This window comes from Octopus sinensis, linkage group LG7, assembly GCF_006345805.1.
Source record: "Octopus sinensis linkage group LG7, ASM634580v1, whole genome shotgun sequence".
Lineage (NCBI taxonomy): Eukaryota > Metazoa > Mollusca > Cephalopoda > Octopoda > Octopodidae > Octopus > Octopus sinensis.
In genome coordinates this window covers 3090644-3102675 of record NC_043003.1, presented here as the reverse complement: position 1 = coordinate 3102675, position 12032 = coordinate 3090644, and positions in this window count along the sequence as shown.

The window sequence follows — 12032 nt, the reverse complement described above, 5'->3', positions numbered from 1 at the left end:
TCATTTCATTTCATTTGGGTTTGAGTCCATGCTCAGGCCAAGTCGAAGACTCCACCCTCAGAGTCTGGTGTGGTTGCCAGGTTGTATTCTCTGCTTAAATTTGACATGTGTAGGAGCGAGTTTGAGTCAGTTTGTGCTCGTTGTGTATATCCTGGGAGATGGGGTTCATCTCTAATGGTGCTTAAGTATCTATCCAGTTGCAATTTGAATGATTCCACACTGCATCCTGATAGATTTCTGACATGTACCGGAATGGAGTTGAACAGTTGTGCTCCTCGAACCAACAGACTTGATTCTCGCAGGGTTTTTGCTGCCTGGCCAGCCTTTTTGTTGATTGGTGGCAGCTGGCAGCGTCTTCCGTGGCGCAGTGAGTGGTAGGTTTTGATACCAAAGTTTGGCACCTTCTGCTCTATCATTTTCCAAATGTATATAATTCGGTATCGCTCAAATCTTCTTTCTATTGAGTACATCCTCAAGGTTTTGAGTCTTTGCCAATAGTCCAGGTCCCTCGTTTCTGAGAAGTATGAGGTAAAATTTCTTTGGAGCGATTCTATCTTAGATAGTTGGCCCTTTGTTGTTGGTGACCACAACTGAGAACAGTAGTCAATCCTCGGAAGTATCATACTGTTCCAGAGGGTTTTCATTGTTGAGGTATCTCTTGATTTGAAGGTGCGCAAGATCCACCCGCTGTACTTTCTTGCAGTAAGACAGACTGAGTCAAGGTGTTCTCTGAATTTTAGGCTGGTTCCCATGTGGATGCCTAAATCTTTCACATACTGTTTTTCCATTATTTGTTGTCCTGATGGGTTTCTGTAGTTTGTTGTATTTTTCAGATCTTGATCTGTTCCGTAGCGAATTAGTTCAAACTTCTTATCATTGAACAACATGTTGTTTGTTTCCTGCCATTTATATATGGTGGTCAGGTCCTTTTGTAAGGCCTCTGTATCCACCTCGTCTTTGATTTGTCTCATGACCCTGGTGTCATCAGCAAAGGATGAGACGTTGCTGGTTGTATCTTCATCTATGTCAGAGATGAGGATGAGAAACAGGATTGGGCCGAGTACTGTACCCTGAGGAACACTGCTGGTCACAGGTGATGGTGTTGAATGGGTTCCATTCACAGTGACTGTTTGAGTTCTATTTGTAAGGAACTCGTGTATCCATGTACCAACTTTTCCTCCTACTCCTAGCTTTCGAAGTTTGTGACCCAGGATGCCATGATCTACCTTGTCAAATGCCTTGGCAAAGTCGAGGTAGATAACATCTGTGTTGTATCCATTCTCTAGATTTTCTAGGATTTGGTCATGGTGTGCCAGTAGTTGGGAAAGGCATGATCTACCTAACCTGAATCCATGCTGGTTGCAATTCATCAGATTGTTGGATTCCAGGAACTCAACCAGTTTTCCACGAACTATTCTTTCGAAGACCTTGATAATGTGTGATGTCAGTGAGATTGGTCGGTAGTTCTTTGGTTTTGATTTGCTATCCCCTTTATGTATTGGAGTTATGTGTGCTTCTTTATATGTATTTGGTATTTTGCCATTCTCCATAGATTCCCTCCATATCATGTAAAGGGGTTTCGACAATTGTGCCTTGCAGTTTTTAAGTATCATGGCATTGAAACCGTCAGGCCCCGCAGCCGAGTGCATGGAGAGCTTGTCTATTGCTCTTGCTATGTCTTCTGGGTTGAAATCAATGTCGGATAGGGTAGGTTTAGTATGGTCGATATCCTTGAAGAATTTTCCTGGGTCATGGATCTTCATGGTTTTAGATGGCTCACTGAAGACACTTTCATACTGTTGACCCAACATTTCTGCCATTTCAATAAGGTTATTCACTACATCCCCATTTTGTCTCTGGAGAGGTCCTATTGTTGACTTGGTGTTCGAGTATTTCTTTGCAAAACTGTAGAAACATTTTGGATTTTTCTTGATGTTTTCTATGGCTTTCTTTTCTGCATTGTTACGTTCTTCATCATAGTGTTGTTTTAGATTGTCTTCTAATCTGTATATTTGGTCAAGGACTTTCTGTAATTCATGTTTTGATGTCAGCTTAGATGTTTTGTTTCTTAGTCTTGACCTTTTGCGCATCAGGATCTTTCGCTCCCGTGGTACAGGTTTTTTTGTGGACTTGGTTTTCTTTAGAGGAACATTTTTTTCACATATTTCTTCGATCTTGTTTAAGAATTTCTTGTGTTTATCTGGCCCAGTAAGGTAGAGATCCCAGTCAATGATTTGTAACTGGTTGTTAATAGTTTCCCAATTTGCCTGGTGATAATCATACCTGCATAGCTTTGGCATGTCCTTTTGTTTAAGAGTTGTGGCATTGGGCTCATTACCAATGTGTAAATGCATTTCAATAATATTGTGGTCTGAAAGGATTGTTGGGGTTGAGTGAAGGTCAAATAGCGTGTCCTCGTTGTTGGTGAAAACCAAGTCGATCGTATTATTATTTCTTGTTGCTTCTGTCATCATTTGTTTGAGGTATAATTTCTCTGTGACTTCCAACAGTTTGGCTGCCTGTATTTGTTCAGCTTTTGTCCCCAGTTTTAGTATGTGTCCATGTGGCCAGATGATGTTAGGGAAGTTGAAGTCACCAAGGAGGATAATGTCTGGCATTGGACTTGCCATGTTTCCCAGAATTTGTTGGAGCTTCGTCAGTGGCTCAGTGAAGGATAATGTTGGGCTGTTTGGCGGTCTGTACATTATTGTTACAACTGTGTTAAGTTGGATGATTTTTATGCACAGCAGGTTGCAGTAGGCATTTGATTCATTGACAAGTTCTATGCATGCATAGGTATCATGGATATACATGATAACGCCCCCATGGGATCTGCCTTGTCTATCACATCTGAAGATGTTGAATCTATTGATTGTGATTTCGCTGTTGCGGATGTTTTCGTTGAGATGACTTTCAGTAATTCCAATTATTTTGGAGTTGTTTTCTGTTGCTAATTCTTCCAAGAAAGGGACTTTACACTGTTTTGTTTTCGGATAAAGACCCTGGATATTTGCTGTTATTATGCTTGTTGTACCGGATACATCTGCCCTATTGTTGGCAAGACTGTTGTAGTTGCTGGGACTGTGCTGACTGGATATTCGGTCTGCTGGGCTGTCTGTATTTGTTGTATGTGCCCTGTAAGTCCAGGTGTCAGCCTTTGTATCAATGTTGCCTGGTTTTGCTGAGTCGTCTGTATGGAGTACAGCTGTTGTTGTAGTTGGTAGATTATGCCTAAAAAACTGCTTTCATTCATTACTATATCGAATTTCTGCGAGTTTGGGTTTCTTACAGCTGATGTATGCAATTGAGTAGCATGATTTTCATTCACTGTTGAGCCATGACCTGGGTTCCGCATTTTTGGGAAATGGTTTTCATACCCTGCTGAGCTTGGTCCTGGTGGTGTGGGTTCAGTAGTTTTTATGCGAATTGTACCCTTCCGGTGCATAAATTTGCAATTCTCACCAAAACATTCTTTTTTTCTCAGCGAATTGCGGCACATCTTTGGGTGAAGGAGTTCACATTCTCGGCCATTTTGGCATCCTTTTTTTCGATCAGTACCGAAGTTGATATATGGTCTGCATGGTTTGGGGTGACTGTACATGCACCCTGTACCTGAAAGACCATGTTTGCACTTGTTGCGCCTGTAATGGATACATACTGGCCTTCCTTCATTTGAGCGTTTGCTCTGGATCTGTTTCTTTTCGTGGGAAGTTTGGTCTTTTTCTGCAGGATCTCCTGTTTCTTGTTTTGTAGGTGTTTGCATGTCATTGTCTTCATTCTTGTCATTTACAAGAGGCACTTGGATGGCCTGTGTGTGGCAGGATTTATTTGCCATGTCAGTTTCGCCAATCAATGTCTGTTTAGAACGGCCTGTCTGTGGTAGGGTCCTAGGTTCATTCGTTATTGTGGCCCTTGGTGAACAATAACTGCATAGCCAGTGTAGGCCTAGAATATCTGGAATGATGTGGTTATTTATCTTTTTTAAGTAGCACGCTTCGTGTATTCCTTGTCCACAGATGAAGCATGCCAAAGCTGGTTTTTGGCCAAATGTAATGCAGTACTGTTTGTCACACATTTTGCAAGTCTCCGGGAGGAAGTTTTCAATCCTTGCTATAATCCAGTTGGTGAGGTTTGGTTTTGTGAGCTCAACTTGGACACCATCATTCAAGAAAGCTGCTGCTTTCTTTAACATCGTAAACTTACAGTTGGTGAAAATATTTTTGTATATTGCTCCACTTTCCTGTTTGATATCATATTTCGACAAGACACTTTTTATATCTTGATTTTGTGTTGATGAGATGATTTTCAATATGATGTCTGTGGCCAGGCAAGTGTTGCTCTCTGAGCTGGCAGTCCGTGGATTTCCGTTACCCGTCATCGTTTATGTGGACGGTGGATTGTGAATAGCATGAGATTTAGAATGATTCTTAACCCTTTCCTTATCCAAGTCATTTTCGTTTGTCCTAAACGTTTATGTTTGTTTTCAGACTTTTAACAAGCCATGTTCCTTAGGTTCTGAATGATATAAAGCTTTCCTTTCATAGGTTCCAAGTTATGGGGGTTGAAAACGTTTGGAAATGTGTATCATGTATACTAGGGAAATATGCCCTGAGTATCATATGGGTACCACAGGGTTAATCTGGGCAGCCCTCTTTGAACATTGTGAGCTCTTAGAGGGCAGCAAGTGTCTCTTGACACTGTGGCGGAACAATAAGGTGTGTAGCAGAATATTCAGCAATCACCTGGTGTCGCGATTCGCTGGAATGTTACTCACATGATCAGCGAATCTAGCCAATCGCGACTTCGTTTGGAAAGAATATTACCCACGTGATCAACAAAATCTGGCCAATCACGACTTCATGTGGAATAGGCTCCAACGAGCATAACTTCTGAGTCCATGAGTTGAGGGAGTTGATGGCCTTTGCCGAACAGCTGTTGTCGGATGCGGAAAGAGTACGGCTCTCGTCCGAGTCCATGATAAAGATTGTACCAGCTTCCTCTTTCGCCAAAGAAAAGAAGGTAGCTTTTCTCTGCGTAGTAACCATACTGAAAGATGTGGTATGGAAGACGCGAGCAAAAGGGATTGCGACAGGTCAATTCATCTCTGGACGTGGGCTGGTGAATTACTTCGCCACCCATCTGTCCAGCAAGATCCGTCTGGAGAGGAGGAGCCTGCCGCAAAGAGTGTTTGGAAAAAGATGGACGACAGTGGTTAGAAAGATGAGAATGCAGGAGGCTGTGCTTGCACGGTCGGTCGGGGCATTAAAACGAAGGAAAAAGACTACCAAAAGGGATAACCAACCGGCGGGTTAACTCACTAACCCGGACCCAAAACTCATCCGATCATCGTTCATATGTATATTTTTAACCCGCATTCACAATATATGTAAATCCATCCGGTTTTTCACATTGTATGTAAGAAGCGAGTTTGTACCCTGAATGTCCCTTGTCTGTCCTTGGAATGTCCCCTCTATGTAAAACCATTTATAGGTTAATAAAGAAATATCCTTTCTAAGTCCATCAATAGATATAAAATCACACACACTCACATGCAACCACCACAGAGAGAGCTTTGGGATGTACCAGAGAGAGAGAGGGGGGAGACGGACGGACAGACAGAGTGAGAGAGAGAGAGCATGAGAGGAAAAAACAAAATGGATGGCGAACAGACACGGGCAACAGCTGAGCCAAGCGAATATCATAACGAACTACCAGACGACTAGCAGTAAACTTTAGAATACTGGTTTAATTACACCAAGAACAATAACATCCAAACTCTTTCAAGAAGAATAGACTTTGTTCGTAAAAACCTCAGTTTCCGTCGTTTTCTTCCATATGCAACTGTTGCTGGTTGTTGGACGGCTGAAGTACTATTCTGACTCAGAAGAGGAAAGCCAATCTTTGAAATGCATTCTTTGCTGTGCTTAGAATATGCATTCACCAGGGAAAATCCTCGTTGATAGTGAGATCCAGCGATTGGTTTCTGTTTGAGGGCAGCTCATGTTTAATGAGAGCAGAGAACTACGATAATGTCTTGTTGAAAGATGCAATGACTATGGTTTGTTTTCTGGGGGGAGGGGTTTATGTTGAAACAAACTTGGTACGATACTTCGAAACAGCTGTCACACATAAATTGAAATTTCTCAGTTTCTTCTAGTATCCCCCCTCTCACACCCACATTTTATAGTACTCCTATTTCAAAAATACTGGGGAAGGGGTTGAAGAGAACGTTTTTTTTTAATCCTTGTTTTTCAAACGTTTCGTCCACCTCACTCCTCTTTGTCTCTTCGGAACAGCAGTCACACTTTTTTTTAATTATTTCCCCCCATTTCATTGTATCCCACATTCTGAAACTATTGCAATTCGCATTTTTTTAAATATTACCCCCACCCCACTTTAACCTACCGTTCGCAATTTAAAAGAGCTTTTCGTTTTGTTTTTCTAGTTTTTTTTTAGTTTTTTTTTACTGAATAGCGAAAGTGGGGGGAGGGGGTCTTGAAAAATAAAAATAAAGGAGGAGGAAGAATTTCTTTCAATGCGAATTAAAAGTGTTTTGGAATGTGGAATACAATAAAATGACGGAAAATAAAGAAAAAAGAAAAAATCATTTTTATTGTAGCAACCATTGTGAAAGGGATTCGGTGATGAGACGTTTGAAAGACAGGGATTAAAAAAAAAAGGAGGGTTGGGGCTTCCCCCTTCTACCCAGTGTTTTGAAGTGCAGGAGTACTAAAAAAGTGGGAGAAAATCCCGAAAGAAACTGAAAAATTCTAAAAGTCCGCCTAAAACCGACAGTTGACAGCGTGGATAAGAAGGAGGCCCGTCACCACAAGCCACGATTGTATTGACAGAAAGCTACAGATCAAAAAGCTGAGATATGGGTTCGAGCCCATATGCGGGCTGTTTTGCTAAGTAATCCGGGTGACGGAGACGGTCGAAATTTTTGCTGATGTCAAGGCCAATAACGCTAATAATACCAAATTTCTCTCAGAAAAGCGCCCCCCCAGAGAGGGAGCGACATTTTTTGTCGTAGCATATTTTGTCCTTTTCAGCTTTCTAATGCTTCCAGCATCAAACGTAAACACTAACTCATCTTTTTTCTTGCAGATGGCGCCTAAGAGTAATCTCCATGAACATTATTTCGACCTTATTAATTCATTCCTTCGGCTTAGCAAAACATTTAGTCATTCACTTGTTCTTATCTTTCAATCAGGAAAAGAAACAGAATTCATAACTTCTTCAGAACTTCATAAACTGAGGAATTTACATAACTGAGCGAAGTCTGCGTTCTTGCAGGTAGATTAATGGTAATTAGGGGAGGGGTTGGGAGTTTTAGAGAGATGCAGTAGGGTGGAGAACGGGTGGAGGAGAGAGAGAGAGAGAGAGAGAGAGAGAGAGAGAGAGAGACGAGGAGTTGCAAGATAAAACACAGTTGGTGGTGACAGATGAAAAGAAGCGGGTACAACAAACGAATTCGGGTAATATGTAATGCTCGCTTAGCACAGCTGGAATATATACCCAGACTCCCCTGCCAAATTAAGGACATTAACGAATTATTTGTAGAGAATGTTGCTGAGAGAGAATTACTTGATCGTACAAAGAGCTTCGTTCGAATTCTGAATATGTATCCAGAATGTGTATACGAACAGAGTACACTATGTATGAGTGGCACTTCAGGGTAGCAGGTATATATATATATATATATATATAATATATATATATATATATATACATACATACATACATATATGTATGTGTGTGTGTTTGTTTGTTTGCCCCCCCCCCCAACACCGCTTGACAACCGATGCTGGCGTGTTTACGTCCCCGTAACTTAGAGGTTCGATAAAAGTGACCGATAGAATAATGAGTACTATGCTGACAAAATCCTGGGATTGGTTTGCTCGACTGAAGGCGGTGCTCTAGCATGGCCGCAGTCAAACGACTGAAACAAGTAAATGAATAATAAAAGTGTGTGTGTGTGTGTGTATATATATAAAGATTCTTTATGTTACATGTCTCGTTTCTCTGTTTTTGTCGTTGTTCCCCCCAAAAGTTCGTTTTCTATGTTTTTGTTTTTATGTTTTCGTTTCTCATTGTGTTCAACGTTTATTTTTATGTCCTGTACCCATATATGCATGTATATATACACTAGCAGTATCGCCCGGCGTTGCTCGGATTTGTAAGGGAAATAACTATATAACCATTTTTAGAGAGTTATAGCCAAAAAATAGCAAAAAAATGCATTAAAAATGGAAAAAAAATTATGGTAAATATTTTTTAAATCGTTAACTCATCGTAGACATTTTTAGAGAGTTACTTCCCTTATATAATAGCGAAAAAATGCATTAAAAATGGGAAAAATTGATGGTAATTTTTTTTTTAAATCGCAGACTCATCGTAGACGCGCGCTAATACCCAGAAGGGCTCGATATGAATCACGACTATAAGATACCTGGTTTTGGTTACACTGCACCGCAAAATGTGGGAGTAGTTAGGAATCTAAATCGTAGGAGACAGACAGCACACAACCTCACTTTTATATATAAAGATATTATTTATATTATTATATGATCGAACGTTACGCATCCTTTTCCAAGTAAGTTTTATCTTAATCATTACGATGCGCACTCTTATTCTATCTCTACTATCTCTTCTCTGTCTATCTCTCTCCCTGTCTTGTTCTTCATCCTTTCTGGTATTCTCTCCCACCCTTCCCTATTCTTCTCCTCTCCTCTTCACCGTTCCCTCTCTCTCACTCCTCCTCCTCGACTCTCTCGTCGCTGACACGTGACGAAAGAGAATGTATCTTTCTGCCCACAACCTTCGTAAAGACTAAACGTGCTTATACTGTCTCCTCTCATAAGCTCGTCTCCTTAAGCGTTCATAATTTTTCTATCGTCTTGACTCAACAACCGTCACCGTTTGTTTTTACGGTTTTGTTCTCACTGTCTTGTTTTTGTTACCCCTTTCACCCTCCGCAAAAAATCCCAAATTTTATTTAATTTGCTTTGTGGGAAGGATTGTTTCCATGAAGTCGCGTATTGTCCTTGCGTTCGTAAAAGGAGTAGATGAAACAGGTTCAACTGATGAAGGGAATTCCTTTATGTTGCATGTCTCGTTTCTCTGTTTTTTTCGTTGTTCCCCCAAAAGTTCGTTTCTATGTTTTTGTTTTTGTTTTCGTTTCTCATTGTGTTCAATGTTTTTTTTTTTTTATATTTCCTGTACCCATATATGCATGTATATATACATGCATATATTCAAAATGTGACCGCGTGTGTACCGTTGGCGATATTTTCCATCCTTCTTCCTTTCCTTGGATCTTTCCTTTTCCTATGTTTCTGACGAAGAGCTCCGCTCGAAACGTTAAATCCTCCTTCTTTCTTTCCTTTCCTGAGCGTCCAATAACACAATACTTGTTCCACCTCCTCGCGTTGTTGTGTTTTCTTTTTGTGTTTTCATGCTTGGATTAACTTTAACTACATATATATGTAGGTATGTACATATATGTATGTATATATGCATATATTTATATATATATTATATTATATATATTATATTATATATATATATTATATTATATTATATATATTATATATATTATATATATATATATCTATATATATATATTCCTTGCCTAATACAGATTGCAGCTCTGAAAAAAGAATTCCGATCTTTATGACGCTATCTTATGACGGTTATTTGGATGGGCGGTGAGTAGACTTGAAGAAAGGTCTTTAAAGGTTTGTAAGATCAAACATTTTTGTTTTAGAGTGTCTGTTGTTTTAAGTCGTGTGTTGCTCATTAGTATTGAGAACGTTGTGTTGTATTGATAGCGGGAGGTAAATAGTAGTTTGGTTGCTCTAGAATAAGACTAAAATATTTTAAAAGGGCTGTTAACCTTCCATAACGGAATGCCTTGTTGTTGGGTAGGTTGTTTTAATGTAGCTTTGATCTTCTGCCCCAAGTCAGTCAAGATCGAAGTGGCCTATGTTTAAAGGCATTCTACCCTCCATAAAGTATCCAGAACTATAGTATCCAATACGATCTTTTCTAAGACGATGAGATGTGATTTCAAGGAGATTTTATTTCTATTTCAAACTCATTGAAAGACTAAGCAGAAGCGCCCTCGTTGGTTAGCGGTTTCTCCGTTAGCCCAAAGCAGCGCGTGAAAAATGTCTGTGTTAAAAGAAAGCTTTACAGAAATGTCAGCGAAGTTAAAAGTGACAGCAACAGTCCTTACTTCTATAGGCACAACGCCTGATATTTTGCGGGAGGGGGTTAACTGATGGTAGCGAACACTCGAGTGAAATTCCCCTTAATTATATATACTTGCTTTCAAACGTAGCAGGTAACAGCTAATCTTTGGCCGCTATTTGGACCCCGTTGTGTCCACTACTTTGATTGGTTGGTTTTGGCGCAGTTTGTCTCTTACTCTTTCACGCCAATATGCAACGCATAACCAATCGGAGCCCCTAAATAAGATCACGCGAGACAGCCGGTTCTCAACCCAGTTTGAACTTACAGCTCCTTATAAAAACCCAGCTTCACCTATTCTCGAGATCTTTGGTTCCAGACACAAGACACGGTCAGTTCCAACGACAACACCCGTCCAACAGCATTACGGCAACCTCCGTCATCGTCTCTACCATCATCTTCTTAACGTCAACATCATCTCTACGTACACAGCTCAATAAGCAACTCACCCAGGTTTTAACATTGCACTGTTCGTGAATTACTTCACCATAGATCAACAACGATATATAACCTGCGAGAACTCCTGTACCAAGTGACCCGGCAGCAGTATTACAGCCACAACTTCGTACGACACGTACCGTAACCGGCTCCGCATCGTGACCGCAACTTCTTGATACAGCATTTCAACTATCGTGTACAATTAACTACGAACTGGTATTTCGCATTCTTGTGTCTATGAACATTCGTCTAACCCTTTCACCGTCACATTCATTGCTCTTCCTATATATATTTAACGCACACGCATACATCCTTGCCTACTATACACACACATACACTTTGTTCTCATGACGGCCTCTCTATTATTCTGTATCCATGACGCACACACAGACACACATGTTAACATATCAATAAATCATCTCTTAAACATTCCACTCGGTTGTGTCTCTCCTCTTTTTCTCTCTGGCACATATTTATATTTCTTTTTACATTTATTGTATCGACCATGTGATGTACTAAAGACTCAATCCCGTCACCTCGCATCGCACGGTCGTTACACGATTATATCGCCCCCAGTGGAGACGCATGGCTTAGTGGTTGGGGTGATGGACTTATGATCGTAAGATTGGGGGTTCGGTTCCTGGACCGAACCATGCGTTGTGTTCTTCAGCAAAACACTTAATCTCAAGTTGCTCCAGTCCACTCAGCCGGCAAAAATGAATAATCCTGCGGCAGACCGGCGTCGTGTCCAAGGATAGACATATAGACTCCCGCACCACCTCGGGAAACTAGCCTTATGCTGTTTATGGAGTTTAGATGGTATGTCTGTATCATGGTTGTGGAGCCATCTAATGTGACTCAACTCAGAAGGCTGTAATATCATTTGACAGGAACACGGCAAAAAAAAATACATGGAACAAGGCGGTAACTTTAAATACCTTTAATGTGGCCACACATATATATATACAAGCTGAATGATAAATGGAAGTGGTTTGATGCGTGGAGGCCAGGATCTTCTCCTGTGCGTTGCCTCCTGTCTGCTAGCTGGCGTGTGGTGTGTGAGAGCCAACTAGACCAGGTCTTTGTTCTATGACGTCAAGATGCCAAAAGAGGAAGTGGTGAGTCTCTGAACCTTAATGCTGCGTATGCCTTCTATTGTCCAACTAATACACCGCCGATAGTTGTTGTTGGTAAACAACGGCAGTGGTTTTATTCAGCCGAATACACGTCATTGATTGGTTGAAATTACCGAAATACGACAACCTTAACGTGAAATAACTTCCTAAATATAAGTTTTTCTCAGAAATGCTAAGAGTAAAAGACGTTTTATATGACACATT